This window comes from Microcaecilia unicolor, chromosome 9 (assembly GCF_901765095.1).
Source record: "Microcaecilia unicolor chromosome 9, aMicUni1.1, whole genome shotgun sequence".
Taxonomy (NCBI): Eukaryota; Metazoa; Chordata; class Amphibia; order Gymnophiona; family Siphonopidae; genus Microcaecilia; species Microcaecilia unicolor.
Window position 1 is genome coordinate 109,989,433 of NC_044039.1, and position 14,624 is coordinate 110,004,056.

The following is a 14,624-nucleotide window of genomic DNA, read 5'->3' on the forward strand; positions in this document are numbered from 1 at the left end:
TGCATCAGGCCCTCAGTACTTCTCTGAAAAGCAGCTCTAATAAAACTTTATATAATCCAAGTGTACATAGACCCCGTGCGGGTGGGAGAATAAAATGTAATCCCTCTCATCCACTTGAAAATCTCCAGACATCGAACACATCCAACTCCTGCATCAGAAAGTTGACCCCTCATCCCTTATGATCTCTAAGCAGGCCATCTGGGTGGTTTCAATCAATGAAGGGGTTGCTGGTAAAATTAAAGTCCCCTCCGATGATAAGGAAGTAATTGTCAAAGGCCGCCAGTCTAGCTGACAGCAAAGAAAAGAATTTGTATAAGTATATAATAGGGACATAAACACTACAAATGAAAGGGCCACCCTACCTCCCTGCAGCTCACCCACTACTATCATGAACCGATCCTCCTTCCCGCAGATCTTTAGGCCCTATAGCACAACGGATGGGTCACTGCCTGGATGGGTTCAGTTCTTAGGAGGGGAGACAAAACCAGTACTAAATAGAGAACCAGACAGGATAATTAACAGGCAGAATGGGTGAATCAACTGATCTTTACACCTGCTGTCATTTAATGGTACTCAGATTTTTAAGAATTTTAAGGATAATTTTATAATTTAACATACAGGTTAAAAATTCAAACATTACTTTTCCCTATGCTGGATTTTCAAAAGAAAAATATACAGTCTTATTTTGAAAATACCCCAAGAAAACTACATGCTTATATTTACACCTGCTATTTTGGGTGCAGAATTTTTCTGGGTTAAAATACACATATATATATTTGAATTCTCTAGATGATTCATTTACTTGCCAACCCCATTCTACGACAATGGGTAATGCACTATACACAATATGGAGAAGAAAATAATTTGTAAGAAGGCGATGCCAACTGAGACTTTCTGCTTCTAATAGACCCTGAAAAAGTTATTACTATGAGTTTTGGCCTCTAAGACAAGTTTCCTTTTCAATTCTCTTTTAGCCTTTAAGGCAAGGAACAGCCTCAAAAGGCTTAACAGTTATTTTTAATGCTAGAAATTTAACTCCTGGTCTGAAATGGTATAATGTGCTAGCCTTAGCGTATGCTGTGCCAGTGTGGATTTACTTATGACTCTTAGATGAGGCAGCAGAGCAAGATGTTGACCTTCTCCTGACCCCAAAACATTAATGTAGCAGCCTATCAGACCTCCCCCTAACCCCCATAAAAAAAAATGTAGCAAGCCAAGTGATCTCACCTTCCAATCACCGATACATATCCATAACCAGTGGAAAGAGGAAAGGCATTGGGGGGGGGGGGGGGGGGGGGGGGCAATGAATGTTCATTTTTTTCATTGCATCCCAATAAATGGTTGGTCCCTTATTAGTGAAGTACTCAATGGAAGGGATCAGTTGTTGCTGAAGTAAACAGAAAGGCTCAATACAACCATGCAGATAAAACTGTGGTTCTGTATAAATATTTTTCTTTCTGTGCACTTCAATGCTGCAAAACTTTCTATTCATATACATATAAAAATCCCAAAAGAAGACTACCAGCAATTTAATATCAAAATATAAACAAAGAAGCGGAGTACAGTACAAAGACGGAAAAATGTGGAAAACCTATATATATATGTATCTAACTCAAGCTAACTCAATGTTTTAATTAGGAAATAATACTTTCCTGCTATGATTTTTTTAATCTAGTTTTATGCTGTATGGAAAAAAACCACTATCATAATAATGGGAAAATATAATCCCTAAATTTTTTAAGTGAAAGAGGGAAATCTCAGAGATAACATTCACCCATAAGGGGATATCCTGTCAGGTTCTCAGGTTCAGAGCCCGCGGGGCTGAGCTCTGGAGCAAACGTGAGCCCTTGGGCTGCTGACGAGGAGCGACAGCAGCAGGCAAAACCCACCAACCAACACTGGGTAAGCACACCGGCAGGGACTGCAGGCAATGCCCAGCGAACCGGAACACATGGACTGGAATCCCCCGGACTGGAGGACACAGGACTGGAACACTGGACTGCAATCCCCCGGACTGGAACACACACCGGACCGGAACACACTGGACTGGAGCATACCAGACTGGAACACACACCGGACCGGAACACACTGGACTGGAGCATACCAGACTGGAACACACACCGGACCGGAACACACTGGACTGGAGCATACCAGACTGGAACACACACCGGACCGGAACACACTGGACTGGTCCCCCGGACTGGAGGACACAGGACTGGAACACGGGACTGGAGCACACTGGACTGGTCCACACAGCTTCACCTGCACTTAGCTACTAAGCCCCCCAAGAGTTGAGCTCATGGGTTCGAGTAGCCGGCAGGACTTACTGGACGACACAGGGACCAGGACTGGAACAAGCTGTAACTGAAGTGCACCTAACTCCTAAAGTGATCTAAAGTGTTCCTAAGCCCAGCACCAACAGAAAAGCTCCTAAGCCCTCCACTAACAGCAGTGCTCCCAACAGAAACTAACAGGGGTGCCCCTACGCCCTACACTAACAGAAGTGCAGGGAAACCACAAGGGAAAAGGAAGGGAAGACAAATGCCAGACCTTAACACTGGTACTTCCTAAGCACCAAGCTGCAGCAGCTAAACATGGGTTCTCACCCTGGTGCTTCGAAAGCACCCAGCTACATCAGCTAACCACAGGTCATGAGGAAAAGCGGGGCAAGCACAAGGAAACAAGCAGGAAAGCCAAATACCCCAACAACAAAAGGTGCTTCCTAAACACTTACTCACAAGGGAGCTCCCAGCACCAAACTCCAGCACTGCACTAACAGCAGTGCTACACACCGTAACAAAAGGGGAAAACAGGGAAGACAAACACACAAGTCACAAGTGCACACTGCACTAAACTAACCTGGACCTAAAGCAAGTAGCCAGAAGCAAACGTTGCGAAGGCCCTGAAGGAAAGAACCCACTTCCTTATCAAGGCCCTCCCTGATGATGTCACACTCCCTAGACCCAGACAACAGCACACTAACCCAGAGAGCACACTGAAAACCATAGAGGCCCAACCCACACCAATGCAACACCGTGAAACACTTGAAGCCAGTACACCCAAAGAGAGTTAGAGCAACTCAGACTACCCACACAGGTGCAGTATAGTGAAACAATTAGAGCCCTGCTGCTGGAAGCTGCCAGCACAGAGAGACAGAGCCAGCTCAGAAAGGACAGACAAAGAAACAGAAGCCAGCTAAGAAGCTGACCCCCAGGAAAGAGGTAAGTTTGAGAGGGGTTCAGACCCCAATCATAACATATCCACTACAAGGAATACCACCCTAAAGGGTGGACAAGCTTCTCAATCATTGAATATCCCTGCTAATTTTTAAGCACACCCTGTGCCATTAAAAGCTTTTTTTCATTAGTGATTCTTTTCAAATATAAGACAAAAGATACAGAAATAAGGAGCAATAGCTTTACATGTAAGCCTGAAAGTTTGTTCTATAACTAGCTATTAAAGCATAAAAAAAATATAACTAAACCACTGTCTCCATAGTTACTTATGGTTATGGTGAGTGGAGGAGTAGCCTAGAGGTTAGTGCAGTGGACTTTGATCCTGGGGAACTGAGTTCAATTCCCACTGCAGCTCCTTGTGACTATGGGCAAGTCACTTAACCCTCCATTGCCCCTGGTACAAAATAAGTACCTGAATATATGTAAACCGCTTTGAATGTAGTTGCAAAAACCTCAGAAAGGCGGTATATCAAGTCCCATTTCCCTTTCCCCTTAGTTCCCCATCATCAATATATATAAAACTGCACACACTAAACAATACAAAGTAATTCAATGTGACTTGCTAAAGGATAATATATAGTGCAACACTTCTCAGAAATTAGTGCTTAATATGAAACTATTTCTCAACCAAAAGGTTCCTCTTATATTACAATCCCTTTTCTCATGTGTGTGTGTAGTGTACCTTAAATGTTTCTTGCAAACATTATATGGCACATCTTATGATTCGACTTCAGTAGTTTCCTTCTTGCCTCTTTCCTATCAGGCCCTGCTATGGAGCAATCTTGAAGTTGTTAACAGTTTTCCACAGTTTCAGCCAGGGACCTTTTAATTCTTTTAAAATAGGGCACTGTGAGGCCTGGGATTTTCTCAGCAGTTTCCTTTACCCACAGCCACTAACCTTGGAGAGAAATAACTGAAGAATACAGTGTCTTAATGGTGCTAAACTCTTTGCCTTTTACATGATCGACCTGGCAGTGCCCCAAAGGATATTCAGACACAAACACAGATTTTTTTAAAATTCTTACTCTAACCTTGTTCATTTGAATACAGTGATGTGGAAAAAGTTTATTTCCCCTCCTGATTTTCCCTATTATTGCATATATGTCACACTGAATGGTTTCTGATCTTTGGACGGGATGTAATATTAGACAAAGAGAACCTGAGGAAACACAACACAGTTTTTAAATTGTAACTTCTTTGGTGTGGGGTTTGCGTCGAAAGTCATATGAGAAGGGACTTGAGGACCTGAATATATATATCCTAGAAGAGCAGAGGCATAGGGGAGACATGATACAGACATTATTTGAAAGGTATCAGTATACAAACAAATCTTTTCCAGAGATGGGGAACTGGTAGACCTCAAGGACATAGATCGAGATTAAAGGGTGGTAGACAAGAGTAACGTAAGTACTTTTTCACAGACAAGGTAGTGGATGTCTGGTATGCCCTCCTGGGGGAGGTGGTAAAGACAAAAAGAGAAAAATAATTAAAAAAACACATGTAATAAACACAAATGATCTTTATATGGAAAAGGATGGAATCCAAATAAGAACTTGGTGCTTAGATGGCAATTGCAGCATTAGGTAAGGCCAGTACTGGGTGGAATTCTACGGTGTGCCTTCCAAATCTGGCAAAACAGGGAAGACTCGAACAGTCTGTGTTCTGATTATGGATGGGCATGATCGGGTTTTGACGGCAATTCCAATGATTGGGATAGCAGGGACAGATCAAGAACAAATATGCATTTTGTGTCACATTCACCTAAGGGTTTGACAGTGAGTAAAATATCAGTTTGCAACATTGTTAGTTTGGTTAATTCAAGTATCGACAATAAATGTGAATATCCTAAGTTTTAAATTTACTCTTCTAAGACTGTGTACTACTCTATTTGTTATGTCAGTATTTGATCATGAGAGAGCACATCCTAAATGAAGTGGCAGGTGCAACTCTGGTCGCCTTATTGGGCAGACTTGAAGGACCATGCGGGTCTTTATCTGCCGTCATATACTATGTTACTATGACTGGATTCTGTCTGGCGCAATCTGTGAACAAACATGTGGATGCTGACCCTCACAGACTGCAGCAGACAGAATCCAGTACTTGAAACAGAGCAAATTGAAACTCTGCCGCATCAGGCGTGAGAGGGGGTTCCTGCCAGACCGAGAAGCCAGATCACTGGCAGTTGGTTTACAGAAGAGGAGTCGTCGTAGTGCAATGGCTGCTGGGCGTTTCTTCACCAGGCAGACATCAGTTAAGTGCTGCACCTTTACTTTTTTAGTGATTTTAGTTTGAGCAATGAGAAATGAGAAGTAGTTTCATATTAAGCACTAATTTCTGAGAAGTGTCACACTACATAATATCCTTTGGCAACTCACATTGAATTACTTTGTATTGTTTTGTGTGTGCAGTTTTATATATACTGATGGGGAACTAACCATAAGTAACTATGGAGGCAGTGGTTTACTTATATCTTTGAAGCTTTAATAGCTAAAGAACAAACTTTGAAGTTTACATGTAAAGCTATTGCTCTCTAATGCTCCTTATTGCTGTATCTTTTGTTTTATATTGCTGCATGTTTGAAAAGAATCACTAATGAGAAAAACCTTTTAATGGCACAGGGTGTTCTTAAAAATTAGCAGGGATATTCAATGATTGAGAAGCTTGTCTACCCTTTAGGGTGGTATTCCACCTTGTAGTGGATATCCCTGTATGGGTGACTTATCTCTGAGAATTCCCTCTTTCACTTAAAATTTTTTTTTAGGGATTATAAGTAAGTGCTTTTGGTTTTTTTTTTTTCCATACAACATAAGACTAGATAAATAATCATAGAAGGGAAGTGTTATTTCCTAATTAAAACATTGTTAGCTTTAGTTAGATATGTTGGAATGTAATTGTATTTTACATGCATTGCCTGTCACCTATTATTTCTCTGTGATTACTCTGTGACCTCTGATGTGAATTACTTAGAGAGGTCACACAGCTATGCAACTTCCTGGTGGGGGTTTAGATGCAGCACATGCAGCACATGGAGCACATGGAGCTCATGATCTCTCCTAACCTGAGAGGATCTATGGTGGTGTGAGCATCCATTACCATCTAAGCACATGGAAGGAGCTGATAAGACAAATGTATAGTAATATGTAAATATAAGCCTGTCTGATTATAATCTAACTACAAACTGTGAGTAAACAGATGTTTTGTTACTTCAACTTTAAAGTGACTCAGCAGTGAATTATTCAGGGGTGAATGAGAGAGAGATGAAGAAAGAAATTAACATTTCTAAAGCTGAAGCTGTGTGTACTAAAATCTGCTAATTATTTACTACAAATAATCCAACAAAAGGGTTATGGGCCCAGGGTCCAGGAATTGAAAAAGAAGAGAAATATTACCAGGCAGAAAAAAAGGCCACATTTTTCTCTTAAGTTTTAAAGGAAAGATTCAGTCTGTCTCTCTCTCCCCCCACACAGCAGACAGAAGGCTAAGAAAATGGCTGAGGGAAGAAATTCACCATTTTTCTATTCTCTCAAGGTGCCTAAATTAACTGAGTTTAATTATCGGCAGTGGGAACTAAGATTCATATGTCTCCTTCGAGCAAAAAGATTAAATATATGCTTAGACCAAGACAGAACAGCTGAAAATATGGCTGAATGGGACAATGCAAACTATTATGTGAAGTGCATGCTTTTGGAAGCTCTCTCAGAGAAACAAGCCATATTAGTGGAGGGAAAAGATACACCAAAGGACATTTTATGTAAGCTGAGAACTATGTATGCAACTACATATGCAAAGCAGCAACCAATTTGGCTGGCAGAGTTGAATGAAACCAAATTAAGGGATAAAAGTAAATGTAATGATCACATTATGCATCTTATGTCTTCATTTCAAAAGTTAGAACTTTCTGGAATTCCCATGTGTGATGCATTGAAAAGAGCATTTCTTTTTACCTCACTATCAAAGAAGTTTGATGTTTTTAGGTCTGTAAATGAGGCCATTGAAGGGCAATCTTTTGAACAGGCAACATCAAAACTAAGGCAGGAATGCATAATAAATGATTCTGAGGAGATGTGTTCTCAAAGCAAGTCAGAGAGAAATGAAACAAATTTCTTGGCAAAGAACAGAGGAAGGCGGAGCTATGGGAAAACTCCACCCAAGGGCAAGCTGATTTGCTACTCATGTGGAAAGGAGGGACATGTATCTAAATGGTGTAAGGAAACACAAAACACTCCCTCTAGCTCACCTAAGCCAATGGAACTAAAGAATTTTCAAACCAGGAAATGTATGAAGGACAAAGATAAACACAAGGGTTTTCTAATGGCAGAAAAATCTTTGACTATGGTAAATAATAATTCAAATGAAAGTACTTGGATTTTGGATTCGGGGAGTACATGCCATTTAACCAATTGTAAAGATTTCTTTCAGGAAATGTGTCCAGAGGAAGGTATTCTTAAAACTGCAAACGCAGGGACTGCTAAGATCCAAGCAAAAGGCATTGGATTCTTAAAATGCAAAGTGTCTAATGAAGTTAAAGAAATTCCTGTAAGTGATGTCTTGTATATTCCCCAAGCAGTTTGTAATATGCTTAGTGTATCTACATTAGATAAGAAGGGATTTGTGATTCATTTTGAAAACAGTAAGTGCACAATCTCTAAAAATGATGAAGTGTATGCTGAAGCTTTTATGCATAATGATGTTTATAAGCTGAACATTTCAGGTAAAGCCTCACATATGGCGCAAGTAAGGAAGAATGATGGAAAATGTAGTCTGGAAATCTGGCACCGCCGCCTGGGACATCGTGATTCTAAGGTGATCCAGGATCTTCACAGTGGGCAACTAGCCACCGGCATTCAGATAAGTGCAGATGCTGGTAAAATGGAGAAATGCATAGACTGTGTTACTCAAAAAGGTGTGAGACCCTCATTTCCTGCATACACAGGAAATAGGAGTAATAAAGTGCTGGACTTAATACACAGTGACTTATGTGGACCGTTTAATATCCCATCATTGGGAAATAACAGATTTGTGCTAATATTCTTGGATGATTTCTCTAGATATTGTGTGGCCTATTTGCTGAAAAAAAAAAAGTCAAGTCACAGACATGCTGAAGAAATACGTAGCCATGGTGAGCAATAAATTTGAAAGAAAACCAAAGGTTCTTCAGACCGACAATGGTGGTGAGTTCACTTCACAAAGCATGCGCACATTTCTAGAACAAGAAGGCATTCAGCATATCACAACAGTAGCTTATACACCAGAGCAAAATTCTGTTGCAGAGAGAAAATTTAGGTCACTTGTGGAAATGACCAGATGTATGCTGTCAGATAGCAATCTCCCTAAAAAACTATGGGGGGAAGCCATTCTCACAGCAGTGTACCTACAAAACAGAATGCCAACTAAAGGCGCTGAGCGCACACCACATGAGACATGGCATGGTAGGAAGCCAAACCTGTCACACATAAGAACATTTGGAAGTACAGCATATGCTCATGTACCAAAGCAAAGAAGGCATAAGCTGGATTCCACAACAGAAAGGGGCATTTTAGTTGGCTATGCTCCAGGACACAAAGGATATAGAATTTTGAATCTGAAAACTGGCATTGTTGGCATAAGACATGTTACATATTTTGATGAAAACAAAAGGGTTGATAAAGGCTGGATTATCCCAGATGAGCCTTATCATCCAGAATATGAAACTAGAACCATAATAGACATGCCAGTGTATATAAATGCCATACCAAGGCAGATGTCTGAAAGCAACTCATCTGTATCTAACGAGGAACAGGCAGAGGAAACAGACACAGAAAGGATCATTGAAGAAGACAGTACAGTTGGAGAAGGGGAATCAATTGGAGAAGGACTCTCAGATTTAGAGGATGCGGAAAGGTCAGACCAACCTGTTGTCAGACGCTCATCCAGGGAAAACAAAGGTGTTCCACCCCCAAGACTGTCTTACCTAACAAAGTCAGCAGAAGCTCAAGAGCCCTTAACATGGGATGAGATTGAGAAAATGCCAGCAGAAGAAGCTGCTGAATGGCATAAAGCTGCACAAGAAGAAATTGATGCATTGGATAAAAATAATACTTGGATTCTTACAAAATTACCTCCTGGCAAGAAAGCTATAGGATGCAAATGGGTATTCAAGTTAAAAAGGAATGCACAAGGAAAAGTGGAAAGGTATAAAGCCAGATTAGTGGCAAAGGGATATCTTCAAAAATATGGAGAAGATTTTGATGAAGTGTTTGCACCTGTAGTGAAACACACGACAATAAGAACACTTCTGAGCATTGCAGTCTCAAAAGGCATGCAAGTCAAACACATTGATGTGAAAACAGCGTTTCTTCACGGAGATATAACTGAAGACTTGTACATGGAACAACCAACAGGTTTCATAAATACAAAACAAAGACAGCTAGTGTGTAAATTAAACAAAGGTCTTTGTGGATTAAAGCAAAGTGCAGAATGTTGGAATGAAAAATTGCATGAAATATTGACAAATTTAGGATTTAAGCAAGGTGAAGCAGATAAATGCTTGTACACTAGGTGCACAAATGGACAATATGCATACATTTTAGCTTTTGTTGATGATCTGCTCATTGCAAGCGAAAGTGAGCAAGAGTACAAGGACATTGTAAAGTGTTTAAACCACAATGTTGAGATAAAAGAACTTGGTAATGTGTCATACTATCTTGGTATAGAAATTGAGAAACAAAATGATGGTTCTTATCTTCTAAGCCAGAAGCAGAAAATAAATGAGCTTATTGAAAGTTTAGGTATGCAAGATGCCCAAGTTGTAAGCACTCCCATGATCACTGATTTTCTGAAGGATGAAACAGTAAGAGAACCTTTACCAGATAACATCCAATATAGATCAGCCATAGGTAAGCTTTTATATCTAGCTACCACATACAGGGCTGATATAGCAAATGCAGTAGGAATTTTGAGCAGAAGGGTCAGCTCACCTACCAAATCAGATTGGACTGCAGTTAAAAGGATGGTAAGGTATTTAAAGGGTACCATTGATTGTAAATTAAAGATTTCAGCCAATAGTAATCCAAAACTAATATGTTACTGTGATTCAGATTGGGCAGGGGATCATTCTGATTATAAATCCACAAGTGGATATGTGTTTATGTATGGAAATGTACACATTTCATGGGCCAGTCATAAACAAAGTATTGTGAGTCTGTCTTCTACAGAAGCTGAATACGTGGCTGTATCGGAAGCGTGCAGAGAACTGATGTGGATTGAAAAACTTTTGCTGGATTTTGGAATAGCTGAAAAGAGACCAATCCAGTTAATGGAAGATAATCAGAGCTGCATCCGACTGTCACAGAATGACAAGGTTCAGTCACGCACCAAGCACATCGCAACGAAATACCACAACGTGCGAGAGTTGGCGAAAGAAGGGGTCATCAGTCTACACTATTGTCACACCAGTGAGATGACAGCTGACATCATGACCAAACCGTTACCCAGAGAACATTTTGTGAATCTGCGTATAAAGCTTGGACTTTGTATGAATAAATAATTGCATGACAGTTATGCATGAGAAGGGGTTTGTTGGAATGTAATTGTATTTTACATGCATTGCCTGTCACCTATTATTTCTCTGTGATTACTCTGTGACCTCTGATGTGAATTACTTAGAGAGGTCACACAGCTATGCAACTTCCTGGTGGGGGTTTAGATGCAGCACATGCAGCACATGGAGCACATGGAGCTCATGATCTCTCCTAACCTGAGAGGATCTATGGTGGTGTGAGCATCCATTACCATCTAAGCACATGGAAGGAGCTGATAAGACAAATGTATAGTAATATGTAAATATAAGCCTGTCTGATTATAATCTAACTACAAACTGTGAGTAAACAGATGTTTTGTTACTTCAACTTTAAAGTGACTCAGCAGTGAATTATTCAGGGGTGAATGAGAGAGAGATGAAGAAAGAAATTAACATTTCTAAAGCTGAAGCTGTGTGTACTAAAATCTGCTAATTATTTACTACAAATAATCCAACAAGATACATATATAGGTTTCCCACATTTTTCTGTGTTTGTACTTCAGTTCTTTATTTATATGTAGAACTTTCTATGGCATTAGTTTACTGGAGTGGGTTTCTTTAAAATCATTTGTTAAGGAAAAAAAAAGCTTTACACCAATTTTCAGTGCATATTTTTAATGTACAACTTATTATACTGCTCCCTCCACCTTATCTCTTTCTTTCTTCTCCCATTAGCATTTCCCTTTTTTTTCCACCCCCTCCCCGTATCTCCTTCTCTCAGTGGCGTAGGAAGGGGGGGGGGGGGGCGGTCCGCCCCGGGTGAACGCCGCTGGGGGGGTGTCAGCTCCGCTGGTTCCCTGCTCCTGTTCCGGGGCAGAGAGAGCAGGGAACCAGCGGAGCCGACGCAGCTCCCAGCGACATGCACTCGGGGCGCCCTCGCCACTTTCCTATGCAAGTACGCGCTCCATGGGGGGAGGGGGGTGCACAGCGGCGACCCGCCCTGGGTGTCAGCTGCCTTCACTATGGCACTGCCTTCTCTATCTTTCCTCCTCCTAACAAGACACACTTACTTGTGTTTCTTTTCTAAGTCATTAAGAAGCAATAATGGAACCAAAAAGTTTTAGAGATTTTTAAACTAAGAATTTCCTTTATGTTCCCTTCTGAGTATTGTGGCTGCAGGTGACTAGTTTATGCGTCAATAAATTTGAATAGGAATTTTTATTCATGGATATTTTCTGGCAAGCACTTTGTACAGCTTGACATAAAACAATCTACCTTTGGAACAACGGACTATATGGGGAGAGGCAGTGTGTCGCTCTGAAAATCCACTGATCCTGAAAGGCTTGCCCTAGCAGAACTGCAAGAATACTGCTAGAAATCAGAGTCACCATTTTGAATCTCAAGCCGGCATGGGTAGGAGCAAACTGGGGATCACTCCTGCCCGTCCTAACCTAGACTACCAGAGCATCCTTAAGATAGGCCTGGGAGGAGGAGGGACTCGCTGCTGTCTACTGGTCCCAGAACCTGCTGCTCAGGAGTCCATTGCTCTGAGGATATACTGCACTCAAAGGCAGCATTCCTGAAAACTACCTGGTCAATACAGTGCGTACCTGCTATTTGCGCACAAATGGTTCCCAAAACATTTGCGTGAACTGCGAAAGGCAATGCATTGTTCCAATGGGAAATACAAGGTTAGGTTCCTGCCAATCTGAATTTCGCAAAAAATGAAGTGTTGCTCCTATGAAAAATACAGGGTTAGGTTCCAGCTTGCATTTTTGTTATTCAATTACAAACAACAATTTTTGGTGCCTTAGGCTGATCTTCCTCTTTGTCATCATCACTGCCTCTGATGCCTTGGTGTGCCATATCGTCTAGGTCTTCATTGCTGGGCTCTATTGCAGTCTCAGCCAAAACTTCCTCCACATCTTCTTGTGTCATGTCTTCAAAGCCCACTCCACTGATTCTTCACAGAAAGCACATTCTGTTTTTCACACCTTTCACATTTTCTGCAACATCTTCAAAAGCCCTCAAAGTTTATTACACATAGGTCAAGTTTTTTTCCACCAATTGATTATAGTAACCTGCGTTACGCTGTCCCAGGCTAGGCCAACATAGTCAGTTACATTGCGTATTGTCACCGTCTTCCAGTAATCAAGCATAATAGTTTCACTGTTGGCTTCTAAATCTTTGTAGGGTTTACTGTAAAGCTCCTGCATATAGTGAGACTTCAAAGCTAATTCCCTGATTGAGGTTGACAGAAGTAGTGTTCGGGGGCATAAAAAAAAAGGACTTCTACATCTGGATGAGCATTTTCAAGGGCTTTGTGACAGTGTACTGGGGAATTATCCAAAATCAGTAAAACCTTGAAGGCAAGTTTTTTTTTTGCAGTGGAGATAAGACTTCAAACTTCTAGGATGAAACGGTTGCCAAACCAATCCCAGAATATTTTGGACGTCATCCAGGCTTTGCAGTTTCATGTCCAATGGACTGGCATGCAGTTCAGGGTTTTCAAGTACATTTGGATTTTGTGCTCTGTAGACTATGAGAGGCTTGCATTTGAAATCACCCTTGGCACTGGCACACAATAGAAGGGTGGTGCAGTCTTTACATGATTTAAAGCCAGGGGCTTTGGCTGCCATTTTCATGTCTGTTTCCCAGTCTGTTTGTAAAACAAGCCAGTGTCATCGATGCGGAAGATCCATTCCAACACATAATCCTTTTCTTCTATCACACTTAGCAGGTATTTTAATTCTTCAGCAGCTTGTCAGCTGAATCCGCCTCGCCAGAAAGCTTTACATTTATAAGTACATATTGCCTTTTAAAAGGGACAAGCCAGCCAGAACTAGCAGGAAAGGGTTTCATATTTTCCTGGCCCTATGTGATGTTTATAAATTTCATTGGCTTTCATCCTCACAATGATGCTATCCACTGTACTTTTTTTTTTAACCATTTTTTAAAATCGTCCACCATGAATAATCCACAAATTTAGCCACTTTTCCATCGACTGATCACAGAACTACAGATTTTGTTTAACACTTTCCGGCGGAGCCTCATGAACAGACCAGCGAATATCTTACTCCTGGCCAACAGCAGTAACAGACATGACAGAAAGAAGCTTATCTAAAACACCTATTTTATTAACAAGACACATCATAGACCTCTTGCGTTTACGAATGCTAGCTCAAGACTTACTTGCAGGATGCTTAGGTGCCATTTTCAGTTCTGACATATACGCCAGTAGCAAGGATGAGCACTTCCCCAGCAAACTAGTGCCACCAGTGACTCCACTCCTGATATAAATGCCAGCAAGGCAAAAAATTGTTTTAAAATGTGCATGGCAGCAACTAGATGGTAAGGCAGCACGAAACGCAATTTGTTGGTTACATATACATGTCCGCGAATGTGCAAAACTTGCAAATCTTGAATGCAAGAATAGTCAGAATGTACTGTATTCAAAAGCATTTACGTGAGCAGCATTAGATGCTAACCACTTGTTTTAAAATTTTGAGCACACTAAATTTTGGCTGGACAACTTGATGTCTGGACAAAATTGTTCTGTTAAAACTTAGTTACTAACAACAAATTTATCCATTTAGGGAGATCACACACATAGCAGTCCTAACTTAAATGTTACTTTATCTGTTTAGGTAGGACTGCTGAATATGCTGTCCTAAACTTAAATGGATAAAGCTACTGAATATTAAACAAAGATAAGTAGATAATTAATCAGCTTAACTTCGTGTGGCAGCCACAATATTACCTCTCTAATTTTTTTTTTGTGTTAAGGAATTTACCACACAGCGCACAAAGTTAATGGGTAAAGAGAATAATTACTGACATCATGTTAAAAATAAATACATACATAAAACAAGGTATAGGGAGTGCAGGAC

The 14,624-nt window shown here is 40.7% G+C and overlaps 1 protein-coding gene across 3 annotated transcripts in view; it reads right to left on the bottom strand.

The window, feature by feature from the left end:
- Positions 1–14,624, bottom strand: part of SRP54 (signal recognition particle 54) — a 144,492-nt gene that overhangs the window by 26,640 nt on the left and 103,228 nt on the right. The gene's annotated exons all lie outside the window — the stretch shown is intronic.